Source organism: Canis lupus, chromosome 4 (genome assembly GCF_003254725.2).
Source record: "Canis lupus dingo isolate Sandy chromosome 4, ASM325472v2, whole genome shotgun sequence".
NCBI classification, from domain to species: domain Eukaryota; kingdom Metazoa; phylum Chordata; class Mammalia; order Carnivora; family Canidae; genus Canis; species Canis lupus.
Genome location: NC_064246.1, coordinates 77,827,052 through 77,848,944, shown reverse-complemented (window position 1 = coordinate 77,848,944; position 21,893 = coordinate 77,827,052). Strand labels below are relative to the sequence as shown.

The following is a 21,893-nucleotide window of genomic DNA, read 5'->3' as shown; positions in this document are numbered from 1 at the left end:
TTATCAATATCATAAGCCGTTGATTAACACGTTTGGTATGCTATACGTATTATATAATCTATCCTTACAATAAAGTCTGCTAGAAAAAAGAAAATGTTATTAAAATCATAAGGAAGAGAAAAATACATTTACAGTCCTATACTGTAAAAATATCCTTATATACCTGGACCCATGTAGTGCAAACCTGTGTTGTTCAAGGCTCAACTGTATTTCTTTTGCTTGTACATAGCTCAAATATCTTAGTGTTCTATGGGGTTGATGGATGTTCTCAAGTTTACAATTTTCTACTTTTTTCCCCCTGGCCTTTTAGAATAACTCTCCACACTTGCATAATTTCATACTCCGCAAATATCAATTGGGACACTATCCATATTTCTGATTTATTTTTCTTTATGGTTCTCTCCTTTCTAGAACTTAGCTCTCTAAATTTCAGCCATCTTAGTCTCACCAGATTTCCAATCTCTACAGTCTCTTCTCAGTAGGGCTCTTAGATTCTGTTTTATTTGCCATACCTGATTCTATGATTTAAAAGAAGCATATAGGCAGAAAATCAATATCAAGAATATTTCATTTATTTTCTTCATATCTTTAATCAAAATCTTGCACTTCTTAGTGATTAATTCCTGAAACATGTGTTTAATCTCTTGCCAAGTTATTTTGTTCGGTTTTTGGCTTTCACTTTAGTTATTTTTAGGGCATAAGTTGTAGTTTTATCCTTATTAATTTGTCATGAGTAGAGTGGATAAATTTAATTTAAAAATGTAGACAAATGAAATGAGAATAAAAGGAGTCTTCACAGTTTCTTATACTTTGTAAATAAAAGTGAAATACAGTCAACATAAATATTAGTAATTTTCCTGAAAGTTAGCATGGTAGAATTTTGTCAGTTGGTAAACTACAAAAGTAAATAAGTAACACCTGATACATATTAACTTTCTATTGTTTTTGTTGAAACTAATAATAAACCTATGAGAAATATTTTTTTGAGTGAAATACTACCAAGTTATGTAATTTTCATGTGAGGATACTGTATGATTTTTGTTAGGCATTGTTGTATTTTAATAATGTCAAGAAAAAATGAGTATAAAATTGATAAAAATAATCATTCTTTTCAACATTTCCATGTTTATTCATGGGTTTTATGCCAAAGACAAATAGGGAAATGTGTATGTGTGTGGTTTTGTGCATGTATGTGTGTGTAAATATATATATGTAAATATATGCATGTATATTATAAATATATGTGTATAAATGTCAGAATAACCTGGAACAAGACATAGATAAGCAAACTATTTACATTATTCCTAGCTGTTAAATGTTAGTTTCCTCTTAATAAACATATTTAAGGTTTTTACTTAATCCCTCAAATTACTTCAAGTGTATAATTCATTTGATCTGATGGTTTTTGTGAACATGGTTTTAATATTTAAACTAATACATTTCTTCTTTCCTGGATTGAAAATATCATTTATTTCTTAAATTTATTTAACACAGTTATTTTATGTATCATGCTGATAAAAGTAAGAAAAGCTCAGTTTGAAGGAATTATGCTATTTTACATGAATGTTTTTAAGAAGCTGGTAGTAAAAAAAGTTACTAAGCCTTTTGAGCTATATTGCCCAGGGCCGATTGATTCGTATAATTTTAAAGGGCATAATTAGATATTACAAGTACTCCTTTTAAGGAAAAGAGAGCCTAGCTTATATCTCTTAGGTATTGTGTGTGCCTACCAGCCATTTATTGTTCTAAACTTATTTATTTGTGTATTGAAATTTATAAAATCCTCACCTGACATAGATTTATGGTAATTTTCATATCATTGGCAAACAAATGTGGGTTAAATCTTTGAGAAGAAATATTCAGAGGATCTAGAAGTATATACTCCCTTAGGACTTCAAAAGGAAGAGAAAGATAGTCAACAGTGAAGAAGCATTTATTTTACCAATAGGGCATCTTTGTTATATATTGAATTTATTCTAAATCTAGAGAGTCCTAATTTTTAAGCCCAAACTTAAAAGAGTGATTAGAATGTATGTAACAAATCTTATTTAGCTCTGAAATAATTCAAAATTAATGAAAATAAGAAAATCATGAAAACTGTATTTTCCTACCAATGTAAACACGCTGCATAAGAAATTATTCAAAGATGCAGTGAATCATTGAATAATTTCTTATGCAACGTGTTTACATTGGTAGGAAATTAGATGGGCACTGGGGGGCACTTGACAGGTTGAGCACCGGTGATATGCTCTATGTTGGCAAATTGAACTCTAATAAAAAATAATTAAAAAGAAGAAAGAAATTATTCAATGATTGACATCCCAAAATTTTCAATAACTATGTTAAATATTTCTTCATTATAGAGTTCAATGTTACATTATTTAAATATTTGTTATGATTAATTCAATATCACATTGTCTTAAATTTAGTAAATATTATGTGGATTTATATTTAGCTATGCTCTTGATTATCTGTCTCCCTCTCTGTTTGAGAAACAGCATATTACTATGTTTACATTTAATGAACATTTTTTCTAGTCTTTATTTTTTTTTAAGATTTTTATTTATTTATTCATGAGAGACATAGAGAGAGAGAGGCAGAGACACAGGCAGAGGGAGAAGCAGGCTCCATTCAGGGACCCCAACATGGGACTCGATCCTGGGTCTCCAGGATCACACCCTGGACTGAAGACAGCACTAAACCACTGAGCCACTCAGGCTGCTCTTTTCTAATCTTTATTCATGGCTTCATGTCCTTCAATTTCCCAGATTTTTCTTTAGAAACAATTTAGGCATTTAATTATTTCTGTATGTAGTCTGGAACTTCTCATCACATAGTTTTTAACATTCCTGTTGCCTTGGGCATAAACTAAATGGCACATCTTCTGATTTTTGGCTACCCATTCCAGTGCTTCACAAGGATATTAGAAAGCATAGAATATTTCTCTTTTATCCTTACAAATTTTAGGTGAATTCTGTCTGTGTAAATATAACAGTAATGATGATGATGATTTTGACCGTGACGGTTTTGACAGTGATGACAGCACTATTCTATGTGTATGCTCTTTCAGTTTACTACTTTTTAAGTTAAACTCTTCATGTTTTATATTAACTTAATTTTTTCTAAAAGACTATGAAGTTGACAAGATTATTGTCCTCATTTAAGAAACATGAAAATCAAGACCCATATGAACCTCAATTATGGGATTTTTTTAATGGATAAAGAATCAGAAACAGGTTTCTGACACCAATGCCAATCCTCTTAACAAACACAATCTATTTTCTCTCAATTTATTTGCACTTTGAATCATTTTCAGATAGAGCCAATGTGTATATGAAAGATAATGATACATAGGTAAAACCAATGAGGCTTGTTTTCTCTAGGTGGCTTATATGCTGAGAAGAAAAAATTGTAACCAGAAATAATTTTTCCTCAAATCTCTACAAAAGGAGCATTTCATTAATCAGAACACAATTTAATGAGAAATTAATGAGCATATATGTTTATAAAATTATTAAACTAGCATTCATATTGAAAAAAATTATTAAATAATAGAAGAAAATTCAATTAACATTAAGAAATAGATGCATATGTGAGAGTCTTATTATAAAAGACATAAAGGAAAAAGGAATTGCCAAATTCTGATTATAAGTAATCAGATATAAGTTTAGGTTTACATTTTCCCTAAAGCCTTGTGGTGTTTATGGCATGATTTTTGGATACCACATTGATTTTTATCAACACATATGTCATGTTATAGCAAAACTGACTGCGATTGTTATGAATTTGTTGAAATGACGTGAGGAAGGAAGGGAAGGAGGAGAGGATGGAGCAGAGGGGAAGAGAGGAGAGGGAAGGAGTGGAGAGAAATATTGAAGCTTCTAGGCAATCAACGTGGGAGGAAACCCATTGTGTATTAGTGTTTATGAAAGAAGGCAAGAATAAGTTAAATACTCATGGATATTTTATGTAGGTGGAGAGTAATGTGGAGAGTGTTTGTGGTAGGGTCAACATCATGATTGATATGTGGGAGAAGAAACGAGTTCCATAGAAATAGGAGCCCCCTAATTGGTCTACCTTTAATCCCAGAATATTGGATTTATCTAAGAGCAATTATTAAACTGAGCAGATTGTCAATGTAGCTCTTGGTCTTACTAGTGAATATAAGCTTTTTGAAGAAGTAACACATTTACTTGAATCTATCTTTACTGTGTAACTGGTTAGTGCCTCTGTAAATAAGGGTCTGAGATATAAGATATCAGTAGATTTATATTGAGCAAATGAATGGAATAGTCAGAGAGGAATGCAGTGTTAATAGCTGTAAAATGCAACTTGACTTCCAGTTTTTTAATTCATTAATGTAACATTAAATGTTTAGTTCAATCAATCCTTAACAAGTGACTAACTGACATGTATTGAGACTCTGATATCCCAAGCACCAGACTACTGGGTGAGGTTAAAAGAGAGGTAAAACAAGATTTCTCCTACAGAAGGAGAAAGACAAAACAAAACAAAACAAAACAAAACAAAAAACATGCAACTAGAAAAGCTCAATAAAGCTGCATCTGAACTACAAATGCTTTAGGTTCCTACCACATTGGGCCCCTCTTATTGTGTTGAGTTGTGTCTCTTGAAAATTCATATGCTGAGGTCCTAATCCCTGGTATCTCAGAATGTGACCTTATTTGAAGATAGGGTCTTTATACGCTTAAATTAAAATGAAATCATTAGGATGAGCCCTAATCCAATATGACTTATGTCCCTGAAAGAAGAGAAAATTAGGACACAGATACATACAGATGAAAGGATAACGTGAAGATGCATAGGAAGAAGACAGCCATTTACAAATCAAGGACAGAGATGTAGAACAGATTCTTCCCTCAGGTCCCTCAGGAGAAAAATAAAAACTAATTAGGACAACACCTTGCTTTTGAACTCCCAATTGCCAGATTGTGAGAAAATAAATTTCTGTTGTTTAAGCCACATAGTCTATAGTACTTTGTTACAACAGCCCTAACAAACTGATACAGGTACTCTAACACATATTATTGGTCCAAGTTATTTTCCCGCCCTCCTGAGCTCTTCACAATTTCACAGGAGGCTGAGAATCTACTAACTTTATTTCCTAGGCTCCTTTACCAGATGATTTCTATTTGGTTGTCATAATTGGGAATCCCTAATGGGATATTAGAAGGGAATATAAAAGAGAAAATGTATTTCTTCTTCTGACTGTGGTAGAAGAACCAATAACAGATTTGGGGACCTCCAAGAAATTGCTAGTTCCAATACCATTGGCAGCAGTAGCAAGGAACTCTCCAGGTGCATAGCTGCAAATGTAGAGTTGTGGGCTCTAGGTAAGATGTCTTCCATGTTTCTGTAGAATCTCTTTTCTTTTTTTTTTTATCTTTTGATTTTCAACTTTAGGTCTTACAGATAAATTTGTGACAAAATATTTTTATGCTAGAAATGTCCAGAAGTTGTTTTTGTTCTTTTGTCTGCACTGACACAAGATAGGCTACAGAAGTGAGTAGCACAAAGACAAATTAAGATACTTTCCAGAGGGAACCAAGACCATGGGTGAGGATATGTGAAAGACTATCATTGGTTGTGGCTGCAGTACATAATATAATAAAATTCCAGTAGTAAACTTTTTTTTTTTTTTTTTATGTGTTTGGAGGAGCAGAGGTAAAAGAGGTATAAGCTAGACCAAAAAAGTGCAGCATAAGTAGGTTAAGGAGGTTGGATTTCTTTATAAATAATTTGTTTTCATATTTGTCAACTCTTTTGATATTATAAAATCTTTGTGAGGAAGGCCAGATAGCTGTTATTATCTTCACATTACAGATAAGAAAACAACAGGTCAGTTGAAGTTAGTTATATTGCTAATTCAGCAGTTGACCGTTCCTATAGTCTTATTTTTCACAATTAAAAACAATTAACAATTTGCATTTTTTAAAGATTTTTATTTATTTATTCATAAGAGACATAGAGAGAGAGAGAAAGACAGAGAGAGGCAGAAGGAGAAGCAGGCTCCATGCAGGGAGCCCAACGTGGGACTCAATCCTGGGTCTCCAGGATCACACTCTGGGCTGAAGGCAGTGCTAAACCCCTGAGCCATCCAGGCTGCCCAACAATTTGCATTTTGAAGAGCCATGACTTTTTGTCTTATATTGATTTAGTTTAATCCTCTGTAGAATCACCAATCATGTTTTAGTCCTGTTGTTTTTTTTCTCAAATTATGCTTTAAGAAGACATTACAATTTATTTTCGCATTCATTTGGGTAAAGATTTCAAAGAATGATTTTAATATTTTACCCATTCATATGTAACAAGGTATATATTAACATGAGCTAAACTATCAGCACATTTTTTCTCAAATGCAGCACTCTTTTTTGATAGCATAATATCCACATGTAAATCAAATGATATACAATCAGAACAAAGAAGCTCAAAATGAAGTTGAAGCATGTTAATCTCAAATCTCAATCGGTATTTTTTTTCTTCAAATTTTATTTAAAAAACTTGACACAAGTTATACATTTATTTGCAAAGTATCTTAAGAGATTATACAAGGGAAGGACAGAGAGTCTCTTATGCTAATATGAATGTCTGGATATTCATAATGAATGTTCAGTTAATAGCTTCATTATAAATTAATTTATAGTAACATTCAAGAAATGCTATGGAAGCCAAAAGTGGTTCTGTTTACAAAGTTCAATCTACTGTAAGACAGAGTTTTACAAAGACCATTCTTGAAAATCAGAGCACATAAAATATAGACCTGGAGAGAAGTCAATCTCAAAAGTATTTCAGGGTATTATAAGTATAAAAGTAAGAATAAGAATAATTTAATTACATTTTTATAATTGTGTGGATACCTGCCCATATAGTCTCTCACATTTGATCTCCTTTTTATAAATAATTCGTGTACATGAAAACATATTTCTTGGGAAGAAAAATCAATAGAAAAAGTAATGATTATATTAGAATATGTTAATATTTTAAAACATTTAAAGAGCTATTTAATTTCCTAATAAAATGAGGCATTGTAAAATGACATTAACCATAGCAATAAGTATCCTTAGGCCAACTAATATGTACACTTAAGTTTTCATTTCTCCATACTGAGTAGGGGAAGAAATTTGAGAATGTCAGTAGATGATGACCTTGGTCTCTACTGGAAGAAATTATTGAACTTATATTCTGGTAAACCACTTACTATATGTGGATAAATTTGAGTGAGACATTTAAACTCTGTAAACTGAACTCTTTATTTATAAAAATAGGATATAATAGAACTCCATAAACATTTACAATAGTTAAATGTGCTCCTATGTTAACATATTTAGATTTAGATTTAGAAAGTACCCAATAAATATTATTTATTTAATAATAGCTTATTTCCAAAGTGCTTTTATATGTGTTTATAAAGGGAATTATATATGGTAAAAATTGCTTAAAGGACAAGTAATAGTGAGCTGATAATGAGCATAAAATGTCAATTGCTAATTCTCATTATATTTGTTTTGTCTCTAAAGTCAGCCTTAGAAACTTAGAATCCTTAGTCTACCCATAACTTTGCACTATCAATTCAAGTGCATTTTAACTTATCACAGTTTAGAATTATTAGTAAGCATTTCAGAACAATCTCAGAGGAAAAGACTATGTATAAATTAAAGAGTGATTGGGATAAATGAAATTTAACTTCTGTTATTTTGTTTCCCAAAATACTAATTTTATTTTCCACTCTATTTGTGTTATATGACAACAAAATAAGTTCAATTAGGTATCAAGTAAATCTGATAGCATATTAAAGTGTGATAGGTTTATGAACAAACATTGAGTGGATATACAGCAGTGTTAGGCCAAGGGAGGGAATGTTGAAATTTTCAATGGAGAAGTCAGGCTAGGTCTGAGTAGGAAGGTAATCAATCTTTGAGTGTATGTTATGAGAATGTGAGCCAAATAAATTTCTGGTGGAGAGTTCTAGCAAAAGTTTTAGAGTTTAGAATACTTTGAAGAAATACCAGCAAGAGTTCATGATTCACTGGGCAAAGGACTATGCAGGAAAAGACAAGAGTTGAGGAAAATTTCAATATATTTCATGTGAGGGATAGAAGAATGGGATTGCCTGAAATGAGAAAGACTGGAGTAGAAAAAAAAGGCATGATAAAGCCACTATATTTTGAAAGTAGAAAACTTGAGCTTTCTATCACATATCAATTGGACAATTGGGCAAAAATATTGAATAGACAGATTTATCTGACTTGTGTTTAAGAGAGGGAATGAGGCTTGAAATACAAATTTTAAAAAGTCAGGATATAGATACTTAAAACCATGAAACTAGATGGAGTCACCAAAAAGTAAATACACACACACTATAATTTCCTAAGGATATACACATACACATACTTACTAGAATGTAATTGATAAATTGATAGGTTTTATACCTGGAAGAAAACTCTTGATAATATAGTGATTTCCATCATGAATCAGAAATGTCATTAAATCACACAAGTTTCTTCTTAGGCAACCCTGTCATGTGGCATATTATTTGGCAAGTGATAGAAACTTGAAAAATAGAGAAAGCCAGCATCTATTTCTGAATCATGGCTTATGACATGAAAGGACAAATTGAGCAAAAGGTCAGTAGAGCAAAGCTGAGCATAAAATCTCTCCAGCTGGGAACACAGACTTGCCATGGATGTCACATTCAGCTACTTGAGTAGCTTCAAAGTGTCACTGTGAGCCATCCTCACCATCAACAGAAAAGACAGCCTCACAAATCAACCAGGCCACTAATACTGAATACTTTTGGAGACACATGAAAGTAGGAAAAGCCAGCAACTGCTTCCTGGCTTATTACATAGAATTTACTTAAGGAAAAAACTGGGAGTATAACATCAAGCAAGAAGATAAAACCTAAGACACATTGAAAATTTGCACCTGGAACACAAATGAGATGATTTTTAAAAAGCAAAAAAAAAGAGATTTTGAAAACTGAAAAGTTATTTGCTTAGTACAGCAAGCCAATAACCAACGTAGGTATAGGTCTAAAGATTGTCATACACTAGAGGCAGTGGCACGGGCAGCTTTATGGTTTTCAAAAAAGATACTGAGAAAGGAAACACATGCCCATACACCATGGCCCTATTTACTAAGTCCATGACTTTGATAAATATATATCACTGTTAAGAACTATGTTTCTTCACATAAATGATGGTTTCTTTATAATACTACTTACAATGTGTGGTGGACTAGAGTAATGAAATTGCAACTGCTTATTTCTTCTGGAAAAGAAAAACTAGATTTTCTACATGAAATATGACCATTTAAAAAAATGTGCAGTAGTTTGCAAAAAGGAAGGGGAAATTATAGATGCCAGAAGTAAAGAATCCACTGAGAACTAGACATGGAAGTAAATAAGATGATACAGCGGCAGTTCTGTGAATTTATTGCAATAGTAATGGTTAGAGTACAGCACTTACAAGCCTACAAAATTCCTATAGAGTAGGTACCATCAAAGGCCTTTAGTGTCAGTGATAAGGAAACTAACTAAATCTGTCACCAGAGAAAACTAAGGTTGCCTCTCCCACGGCTCTGTGGGTGGGGTAAAAATTCTCACAAGAAATCAAAAGGATAGCCTTGCAACTTTGACATGTTTGAACATAAATTTACACTGTGCTTATAATATGGGGATATTGCAAGCTGAGATGGTAGCAATTAAAAAATGATCCTGGTGTGGTGCAAACCCTGGGTGGTCTAGAAATCAAATGCAAAATTGCTCTGGAGAGATATATTAGTCCATGTAGGATTTATAAATGGGGAGAAATCAAAAGAGGCCAGGTTAAGATGAGCTCAAAAGCTCCAGATCAGAAATTAAAACATTTATGGTAAGTGATAGCAGTCAAATGCTCAAGGAGAACTGGAGCTATTGGGTTTAAAACCTCAAAGTAAACCCCAAGAGCATGGGATCCTAGGATGACAGAAAAATTAGACACACATGCATACATACAGGTAGCCTAAGTGTGTTTTAAAGGGATTAAAGAGGTAACATTTGTCGTATGGATAAATGCAGGAAGTTTGAAAAGACAGAATCTTAATTTAGCAGTGGGGAAAGTTAGGAATGAAGTGAATATGTCCCCATAGAGCTTCCAGAAGCTGTGCTAATTAGTGGCAGTAAATGCTAAAAGGTGAAGGAAGGTGACCTTTAAAACAGGTGGACTGGTTCAAAGTCTAATTGAGAAGAAATTAGACCTAAGTATCTTCTTCCCACTCCACGCAGGCGGGAGATTGTAGCTGCCTTGCTTAAGAGGAGACTGAAGGATTGTACTCTAGAGAGAATAAAACACAATTTCTTTTTGCCTGGGGGGAAAAGTTGAAGGTTGGGAGACCATGCCGTTCACATGAGAATTAAGAGATACTTAAAGATTTTTTTTTTTCCTGCTATTTGGTATCCTAACTGGGAGGAAGGTATTTACCCTTCAAGCAGGAAATGGGCTTTAACTTCTTCAGAATGCATAGGAAGTACGAATGGAGGAAAAAATATCAGAGATTTCCACAAGAAGTACCAGCAAGATCAATCTACAGTAAAGGACAAAGAGGACCTGTATTCCCACATGGATCTTAGTTGAACATGATTTTCAGTACCCCTATTTTATATATAATAGATAACCCACCAGGAAAGTAGCTAATAAAACAAACTAAAGCAACTTCTGAGAATCCGTTTACTCATGGGAAAGAAATACTACTTTATGGAGCCTGCTTAAAATTCCATTTCTCTCTCTCCCTCTGCCCCTCCCACCCTCTTAAAAAACAAAACAAAACAAAACAAAAAAAACTACTTTATACCCTTAAAGATATGAGAGAACTATCTACCAAAAATAATTAGATCTTTAAAAAGCCAGATGTAGAGACGCCTGGGTGGCTCAGTGGCTTAACGCCTGCCTTTGGCCCGGGGCCTGATCCTGGAGTCCTGGGATTTGAGTCTCACCTCGGGCTCCCCACATGGAGCCTGCTTCTCCCTCTGCCTGTGTCTCTGCCTCTCTCTCTCTCTCTCTCTCTCAAGAAAAAATAAATAAAATGTTAAAAAAACCCAGATGTAATATTTATAATAATATAACATACATATATAACATCTTTATATAATATATATATGTGTGTATCTACAATATTGAATAGAAAAGATGAAAGCAGATGGTCCAGTCTTGTTCTTGAGCTCAAGAGAAAGTATTCAGTCTTCTGTCATCAGACAACAAGTATCATCCTTATCAAAGATGCTCTATATTAGGATAACAAAGTTTCCTTCTGTGGCAGACGTGAGAGTGCTCCACTCAGAACTCTTTTCAAAAGAGAATCTATGCTGGGAAGAGTAAAGTTAGCTCACAACCTCCAGCTGCCACAAATTCATGACCCACCAGAGCATTTTATCAAAGCCACATTTCCCAGTCTACTCCCAACCAAAGACAGAACATGGTGAGGGTACTTGAAGTATCAGATCCTTGCCTCATGTGTGACTCCTCTAATGGACTATCATTGTTATGAGGCTCCCATCATCCTGGCCAGGGCCTGATCAGGGCTGCATTGCAGGCTGAAGCTCTTTCTATCCTAATTTGCTTCTTTTTTTTTTTTTTTCTCTCTCCCTGCATTGTGGTCTGATGGTCTCCTCACTACAGTCTTTTTCCTCTATGCTTCCCTGGCATAGAGTTCTATACCTAATCAAACACGAGAAATAAATATGGGACAGAAAATATACTCTGCTTTACTCATTTTTTTTTTAAGATTTTATTTCTTTATTCATGAGGGACACAGAAAGAAAGGCAGAGACACAGGCAGAGGGATGAGAAGCAGTCTCCACGCAAGGAGCCCGATGTGGGACTCGATCCCAGAAATCCACCTTATGACTTATTGTAATATGCCATGGACACTTGAAAGGACTATATATGCTTCAGGGGTGGGTTGCGTTTGTCCTTTAATTATCAGGTCAATTAGATCTACAGAACTTAGGTTGGCTTGATATCCAACCACAAATATCCATACCTGTGCTCATTTTTATACACTTGCCCTGTCAATTACTGAAAGGAATACTAAATATTTAGCATTTACTGTAGATTTGATATTTCTACCTTTAGCTCTATTAAATTTTTCTCCAAGTATCTTGTAGTTCTGTTAAGAGGTGCACACTTAATGACTGTTAGATCTTTTCAAATAATACTTTATTTTTTATAAAATATCTTTTAAGATCTAGTAATGCATTTGACTTGAAATATACTTTGTCAGGTATTAATGTAGTCATCACAGCCTTCTTTAGTTTTAGAATAGTAAGTAATTCTTAAACATTTTTGATTCCACTACTGCATCTTTTTACTTAAAATGCATTTCTTATAAGCAAATACACCATGGTCTTACTTGATCAAAAGTCTGGTCTGATTTTTTTTTTTGCTAATAATCTTAATTCAATCTATAAAATAGTTGGTATGTTTGGGCCATGTTTCCCATCTTGGCATTTGCTATTATTTGGTTCTTCTTTGTTAGTTCTCCTTTGCCTACATCGACTTAATTATATTTTTGCTTTTGGTATGCTAGAGATTTTAATATGCAAATAATATTACTGTACATCATAATAATTTTACAAACCAATCACAGTACATTTACTCTCTCCAAATACTTGTCATTTTTTATATTCCTTTCTATACTCTAAACCCAACATAACTTATTTTGAAAGAAATCACTAGATTTTTAATAATTCAATAATTTTAAAACTCTATAAAATATAAATACTAAAAGAATGCTACTATATATTTCCCAAGAGATACCCCTTTCCTGGTACTTTTTATTATACACTTTAAATCTGGCTATTTGTTAATTTTTCCCTTCTACTTGAAGAACTTCTTTTAACCATTTCTTGTAGTGAATTTACTGGATAAAATACTCTTAGTGTTATCTGGAAATGTTCCTTGAGACTTGTTAAAATTCAAGCAATATTTTTAGTGAATATAAAATTGTAGCTAAAAAATTTATTTTTGTTCTGCCATTTGACATTCCATTTTCCCTGGTGGAAGCCATTAGTCATTCATCTTGTTGTCCTGCTGTATGTAATATGTACTTTTCCCTTATCATTTAAGATTTACTTTTTGTTTGCTTTAAATAATTTATGATATGCTAGTGTGCTTTTATGTATATACTACATGCTTAGAGTTTTGCTGAGCTTCCTATACATGTGTATCAACGTCTTTTTAACAGTTTGGAAATTCTCCATTCCTTATTTCTTCAAATAGTTCTTCTGACTTATCCTATCTTTTTTCTCCTTCTGGAAGCTAGTTATATATAGTTTTTCCCTTTGCTATTATGGCATATATCAGAGATCCTCTCTTTCAGTTCTCATTCTTTATTCCTTTCTGTTCCACCTTTACTATTTTTACCTGCCTTAATGGTCACTAGCCTTCCTATTCTGAACCCAGACTGAGGTTAAGCCTATGTAGTGGAAAGTGTTCCAACTAAAACACAGGGAATAACTGATAAAACAACAAAAATGAAACATCACAGTTAAGTGTAATGCAGTGAAAAAGTTTAGTATGCATCTAATTTGATTTATAGGGGTAAAAAGAGAAGAAAATGGAGTACCCAAAATACCTAAAGATGTATTCACTATGAATTTTCCAAAACTGAAGAGATGGCAAACACAAGTTTATAAAGCATTATGAACACCAAGCAGTATAAATATAAAATGACATATATAAACATCATAGTCAAAATATCTGAAAAAAGAAAAATTAAGAAAATTAATTTTAAAGGACATTGTTTGGGGTTTTTAAATTTATTTTATTTTTTTAAGTAGGCTCTATGACCAGCATGGAGCCCAATGCAGGGCTTGAACTCACAATACTGATACCAAGACCTGAGCTGAGATCAAGAGCCAGAGGCTTAACTGACTAAACCACCCACATTCCCCTAGAAGACAGTGTTTTAAATTAAGAACCAATAAAACTGACATCTGATTTCTCAGCAGAATCCTGGAATCCAGAAGACAATTGAATTAGATCATTAAAGCAGTTCAAGAAATGCAAGATTCTACAAATAGTATTCTTAAAAAATTAACATATTTCACAATATTTTAACAAAGAAGCAATTTTAACTATGATTCCTTCCCTATAATTCTATAAAGTGAAAGAAAATTATCCCCATAGAATATTATAGAGATTTTTAAAAAATGTATTGACAAGAAATTGAATGTTAGGATACCCAAATTTGAGATTTCTTAATGAATGTGCCAAATAAATGAATGTTGATAAAATAAATTTAAATTAGACAAAGATATTAAAAGATCTAATATACAAAGAAGATAGCAGCATAAAGGGAATAGAAGTACACATTATCTTACCTCATTATATTTTAAAGTATCCTAACTTTTAAAGTGATGAGATTATATAAATTAAAAGGAACCACTAGTTTATGGGGAAGTGAAAGATTGAGGAACCTCATCCAAACTGTCAGTATCTTGAACCAGGAGAAGCTATGAAAATTAAAGCAGCTTAAAACCAACTTTAAAGTTCTGGTTATGTTGAAGCCAACCTTATGTTTTGGTTGTTTAATTAAAGTGCATTATAAACTGTTGACATTTTGCAAACAAGAGGGTGAATATTTTTTGCACAATAGCAAAAAAAAAATCTTTCTGCAAATTCACTTCAAAGTATGTCTAGTTTAGTGCCTTCTGATGCACTTGAATCTGATGAGTTATGAGTCTCAAAATTCCAAGTCTATTTCCTTGTTTTTTTTTTTAAGATTTTATTTATTTATTCATGAGAGATACAGAGAGAGAGAGAGGCAGAGACACAGGCAGAAGGAGAAGCAGGCTCCATGCAGGGAGCCTGACGTGGGACTCAATCCCAGGTCTCCAGGATCACACCCTGGGCTGAAGGTGGTGCTAAACCTCTGCACCACCAGGGCTACCCCCAAGTCTATTTCCTTGTATCCATCTAGCATGCATTTGTTGGGTTCTTTTGAAATGTGACATGAATATTGCCCAGATTTACCTAATTTCTCTCTCTATAGCTATCAGTTGATCTTATTGTCAACCTAAAAACTTTATAATTCTTTGGGTATTAGAGGTTTGATATCATTTATCTTTATATTCAGTATTTCTCAGAGGAATCATCCTCCCAGAATGTATTGCTAATTGTTAGCCCCACTCACATCCTGTCTTGTTTCTTAAAATGTCACCTCATTGGACCATTGATAAAAGATCTACTACTGCAGGATGCACAATTTTTAAACAAAACTGTGGCTACTCTATAGAAGCTATTGCAATAGATGTATAGTTATTTGGGTTTGTAACCAGCTTGAAGGCCTTAGGAAAGGTGTTCCCTCCTTCCCTAGGCAGCAAGATATCTGTATAGACTAATTACATTAGTCCCCTTTATTTATGGCCTATAAAGTCTAATTTCTCTCTGAAACTGACAAAAAGTTTAACGCTTGTTATTACCAGGAATTGTTCTCATAGTAGGTAGCAAAAGTCCAACCCAAGCTGCATTAATAAAAAAGAGTAAGGTGTAGTAATGATGCTGATATAAGTCCAGAGACTCAAAAAGGGCTGAACTAAATTCAGAAATACAAACCCTTTCAAACTCTACTGGTGTACCAGTTCATTTTTTTTTTACATGATTTGTTATCACTTGCCCCATATTTCTTTCCTCCATTTTCAAGTTCACACATCAGAAAATGGCCAGTAACTCCTAAATTGACATGTCTACTATATGAGAACCATATTACTAAAGAACCCAGTGAGATCTGAAAGTGTTTGTTCAGTTACCCAAAGAGCTACTCATTTTCATATATTGTGTCTAATTCCCACTTCTGGTCAATAAGTTATGCATCATAGGCAGTATCTATTCATTTTAACCAGAATATTATCACAGTAAATATAAAGTTAGAATGAAAATAGAGAGTTAACAGAGCAGCCTGGGGAAGGGAGTTTCTAGGGAAAAAATGATAAAGAAATGGAAAAAAATAATATGTCAGTTCCACCAAAATTACAATTCTTGTTCTCATTATCAATTTTTTCATATTTCTTTAGAATTTTAAAATAATAAACTGGAATAATAACAGTGTCTAGTTGGTGCTTTAAGAAAAAAATGATGGCAATAGGTGAAAATAATCAACTTGTTTAAATGAAGTTTAAAAATTAGTCTTTGTTTGGGGACACCTGGGTGGTTCAGTCAGTTAAGCATCTTCCTTCAGTTCAGGTCATGATCTCTGAGTTCTACACGTGGCTTCCTGCACTGCAGGGAGTCTGCTTCTCCCTCTCCTTCTCCCTCTCCCCCCTGACTCATGCATGTTGTCTTTCTGTCTCTTTCTCTCTCAAATAAATAAATGAAGTCTTAAAAAAATTGGTCTTTGTTTAAATAAGCTGCATTATTATCATATGAGAATAAGAGAGGGTATATATAAAATTATATGGTAATTTTGCTAATGAGTCTGTAGGATATGTATATTATATATCCTATATAATATATATCATATATATAGGATATATCCTATAGAATAATAATGATAGAATAATATACTATAGAATATACATATATATTCTATAATATACATTCATCAAGGTTCTATACCTTTCACTTCTCTTTTTTCTGAAAGGTTGTTTTGCTAGTTTTTAAATATATCATGGTAACAATTATTTTGGTCCTTATTAAAGTACCAAGTAGTTGATCCAGAAACTAGTACAAATATTTTAAAAATAATGTTTCATTAAACATGCACACAGGGTCTCCTGACTGGCTTAGTTGGCTAAGCATCTGACTCTTGATCTCAGCTCAGGTCTTGATCTCAGGGTTGTGAGTTCACGCCCTGTGTTGGGCTCCGTGCACACGTATTTATGCCTATATTAGGAAACAAATAGAATGTTAAGGTAAATACAATTTAAAAAGGAACCATTTCTTAGAAAAATAGCATACGTTTTTTTATTTATATTCCTTCAGACTTGAACATTGCAAGGGATAATTTAGAGTTCTATATCTGGTGTCAAACAAAATGAAACAATCTGACTACATAAAGTAAAGTACATTAAACCACGGATGGTGTCAGCTTCCCTCCTGTCTCCTCAGGGAGCAAACATTACAACATCATATGAAAGGTAGTGGATTAATAGTAAAGTTGCCAGGATTCAAATATATGTAAATACGGCGCTTAATCCTTTTGACTCCTTCTGCTAAAATTGACTTGTCTGATATATGTGTACATTTTCAGGTTCAGTAGTTTAAATTGTGTTTTCAGAAGCTGCTGGAATAATCTTTGTAGTTAATGTTTTATGGAGTAGTTATACACCTGGAAGAATCTGATTCCGGATGTGGAAATAACATATTTGTACAAAACCAAGCAGTTTCAGAAAATTCCTCCATAGACGTAGGGCATAGTGAGATATCTACAAGAAATTATTTTGATTTTTTTACACTTTTTTCAACGAGTATTTACTATTAGTTGAGGCTTGATTCAGGATCCCGTGGTGGAGATCACCATGTACCCAGGTCCCCCTTCACCACCCTGGGAGAAGGATGGAGGCCAGAGGAGAGGTGGGTGGACCAGTTCAGATCTTCTTAGGCAAGTTGCCTTCTTCCTGGTGGTCATCCCAGGCTGGCACCAGGGGTATGGGGCAGAGGGACTTGTATGCATGCCCAGCACTGTTCTCACATGGAGATGTTATCCTCTTTAGCAGTCATTGGCTGCTCACAGCAGTGGAGATCCAGGTAGTTCTGGCAGCAGTTCCTAGTCTGTTTCTGGTTGGGGAAGCAGCTGTCAAGAGGGACAGTCTGGTAGTTCTCGATTTTGGTCCTGATGCCTTCTGCCCTGGTGCTCACTCTAAAGACACCCCTGTAGCCACTTGCAGCTCAACGTGACCCTCAGCAAAGATCAAGAAATTATTTTTAGAACATACTATTTGACTCTAAAGTATTCAAAAAATAAGATGGGAAATGTTGCTACCCACAAAGTACAAAAAATACCAAATAATGGTTTCTGATTTATTTTCTAGTTTTGCTTCATTTATCATTTCAAATGTAGTTAAAATTTGCCTTTCATCTAATTTAATGCTTAACCAATACTATGACGTAAACTGTGGGTTGGTATTACTGACCACATTATAAATATAAAGAAGCCAAAAACTAATTAGGTTCTAATAGTTTGCCATGGTGACAGAAGGAAGACTAGATTATAGAGTTTCTATCCATTTCTGCATTTTATTTTACTGATTCATCTCTGTTTTAGGGCTAAAATGAGAACAACTTTTTTTTTTTGGAGAAATATTTGGATAAAATGTGTTCAAAGCCAAAATTTAACTGTGAATACATTTACAGATCAATTGACTTTACCTAATGATTCATGAATCTAGCAGCATCTTATATATCAAATGGAAATGATCTCCAAAGAGCTGAACAAAATAGGAGATGTTCATAGGCAGAAGGGGACAGGGAACAAGGAAAGAGTGAATTATATCATCTTTGGGGGATGGGAAGGGCCTATCAGGTGAAGTAGCTCATTAGCACTGACCAGGAAATTTCAAATTTACTACTTTAAGATTATTTTCCTGGGACAGATTGAAATTGCAATTAGGTTAGGTATTGAGTCTTGATTTTCTGATGTGGGGTTTAGCACAAGTGATTCCATTGTGGGCCTATTGTCTTTTCTTGTTTTAATTTCCTTCTTTTGATCAAAGTCTCAGATTGAGAGAAAAGAACAAAATTTGAGGCATTGTCACCACTCCCAGCTACTGCTCAGAAGTTCTTGCGTGTTTTTGTTGATCTTCTGTGTGGTATTCACAGGTCATGACTTTTTTCCCCCCTTAATCTCTGTGTTACAAGCCACAACTTCAGATCTACAAATTTTAATTCAGTCATTTTCTTCATACCATTTCTGACATTTCAGTCTTAGGGAGATCGTTTGCTTGGTGATTGACAGGTGCAAATATGCATTTAAAGTTTTTGAGAGAGTAGAGCATGACACAGAGATTACTGTTGAGTTTTAGAAGTAAAAAAAAAAAAAAATCTAGCATATGGAGTGAACTTCAGAGCCACGGTCTCCAAGACACAATCAATCAAGATAAAATAAAGAAAGACACCATTAAGGAATTATCTTTTTAAACCAAGGGGCTAGCTCAATAATCCTACATACTTGGAAAATACCAAGTTTGAATTTCATGAGAAGTGTTAATCCTGGTCTAAAAACAGGTGTTGGCCACGGCAAGATACTAGTACTTGTTCACCTGAAAGATAATCAAATGCTAGCCTATATCAAGAATGATTTTGGCCAAAGAGTCTAAAGATTTTTGCTGGGCAGCTATTGTTTTAGCAGTCATGTAATACCTTCAAGAGTTAAGGAAAACTTCCTGATCATAGCCTCATTTCCACCTATTCTTAGCCAGGGGAGCTGTGATCTATCAAAGGAAGCTAAACTCCTCTTGGTAATTTCCACATGAGTCTATGGCTCAAGACTGGAAAATTTACATGAAAGCCAGTAAATTTTAATGGTCTGTAGACCACACAGTTTTATTCTGGTTACCAATGCCTTGTGCCTCTTTCTTTGCATAGAGCCTAGATGCAAGTTTCCCTGAGTTTGGAATTATTAACCACAGAGAAATAGAATCTCTTGGTTAAGTATTATGACACAATAGAGAGGGAACAGAGTTTGTTCCAGACAAACTGATGCTTTGGAAATCAAAGTAGTTTGTGATGAGCTGAACTACGTAATCACTGCAAATCTAAGAGTTGTTTGAAGGTTGGGTTACCCCCTTAGCAATGGCTTGGGAGATACAGCCCTCTTTGGCTGTGAGATGTATATCTAAGGTTCAGGTTTCTGAAGTTTGGCTTCCATTTGGGGAGTGAAGGCAGCCTGATATATTTACCTCTAAGGAGATTCAAGGGAAGTCTTTCTCTTAGTCCAAAAGAAGGTGGAAGAAAATTAGAAATGTTCGTTCAGAGAATTGTAGCCAGGTATTTGAAAAAAATTAGAAGATTTCAGAATCCAGTTCAACTTACAGGTATGTACCAAAACTTAATTAGACATGCTCACAGGATTAGAATCTAATATTTTTTATGCAGACATAATTCCTCTCTCTAAAAATATTTCTTCAAACATTTTTCTCTCTATAGTCAGCCCCATTTTTATCAAAGATAATAACATTAAAATAATATTTTCATTAAACTTGGCCTCATTATTAACAAAAGTAAAGCGAGAATAGTGATTGACCCTATAAGCTCTTTTTAAGAATGCTTTACCGACATCTTTTCAAAAAGGTCCTCTGTGACTTTTCCAAGAAGCTTTATTGGTTCCATAAAGTCAACCTTGCTTCCTGAGAAATGTCTTATCACCTCTCAGTGTATGCACATCTCTCTCAACTATGGCATTCCAATCAAAGCCTTGGTAATATAGTCAACATTTTCAATTGGGTCCTGTAACAAGAACAAATGCTTGTTAAACTTATATAAATATATTATTTTGCTAGGAAAATATTACTCGAGAGTTTATGAATTCTGAAGGAATCAGGCAGGTAGGAAAAATAAATGTTTTCCTCTTGGTTTATAAATGTGTGATTTACCAAACTGCCATAACCCATAGGAAGCTTAAGAAAAAATGCTTCCTTAAATTTTGGAAAGCAAGTCATCATAGAACCAGTAATGTTTCAAAAAAGTCATAGAAATTATGATCAGGGATCCCTGGGTGGCGCAGCGGTTTGGCGCCTGCCTTTGGCCCAGGGCGCGATCCTGGAGACCCGGGATCGAATCCCACATCGGGCTCCCAGTGCATGGAGCCTGCTTCTCCCTTTGCCTATGTCTCTGCCTCTCTCTCTTTCTCTCTCTGTGACTATCATAAATAAATAAAAATTAAAAAAAAATAAAGAGATATTAAAAAAAAAAGAAATTATGATCATACTTTTCAGTTCCTGTAATCCCAATAATTAATAATTCTGCTTTTTACAGTTTCTCCACTAGTTCAAGAAATTCCTACCCAGTTCAGTTTTAATGATCTTGATGAGGACAGCTTTCTGATAGCTTTAAGATTCTTTACATGAATTTCCTTGAAGATGAAGTACTTTTACAGGAATAACTTTATAAAAGCAGCAAAGTAAAACAATAAGAGCCTATGAAAATACTTAAAGATTCTTATAGTAAAAGATCTGATAAGAGTTTATTATAATGCAATTGACAAGGAAATTTGGTTATTTTCATGCACACATTTGAAGATAAGAACTGGAATTATGACTGATAATGTTAGAACAGGAAATAGCAAATTTTGGAAATTTCATATTTCTGCAATACTTCTATCTATACAAATATAACATAAAGAAATCTTACTATTATTTCTTACTTGACATTCTTACCGTATAATTTAACATATCAAATTAGCCTAATTAGTTTATCATTTCTCTTTTTTTATAAAGAGAGAGAACAAATATTTTCAGCTATCTCAAGGACCATCTTTAAAATCCTTAAGTTTGTTCCAGGTCAAAAAAACTTCCTTTAGAATTTGATTTTGGAAAATTTGTCAAAAATTTTGAAAGATTTTAAAGCACTTGGTCAAATAGGATCATAGGTTACTGTGAAACAATATTTTTAAACAGTTACAGGCAAACACAGAAAATAAGTTTAAAAACAACAAATCTTAGCTCTTTTAATAGGGAAAACTCAATTTCTCCAATAAAGTTTTGCTAAAGACAACACAGAATATTATTTTCACAGAACACAGAACCTTTGTTGTCAAACATTAAATAGGAAAAATAATACAAACAGGCTTTTAAATTGCATGTAGTCAATATTTAGTGACTGTTAGTGTGAGTGGAAGAATTTATCTTTGGGACTCAGCAAAACCAGTTCTAAGAGCAAAGTGTGTAGTGATAGAAGCCC

At 33.7% G+C, this 21,893-nt stretch overlaps 1 long non-coding RNA gene across 2 annotated transcripts in view; it reads left to right on the top strand.

Annotated features, from left to right (window-relative positions):
• The first annotated feature begins 19,677 nt into the window (after positions 1 to 19,677).
• Positions 19,678 to 21,893, top strand: part of LOC112652816 (uncharacterized) — a 90,519-nt gene continuing 88,303 nt past the window's right edge. For both annotated transcript variants that reach the window (XR_007410422.1, XR_007410423.1), the window contains exon 1: positions 19,678 to 20,029. This is a non-coding gene — a long non-coding RNA (uncharacterized LOC112652816). The remainder of the gene's footprint in view (positions 20,030 to 21,893) is intronic.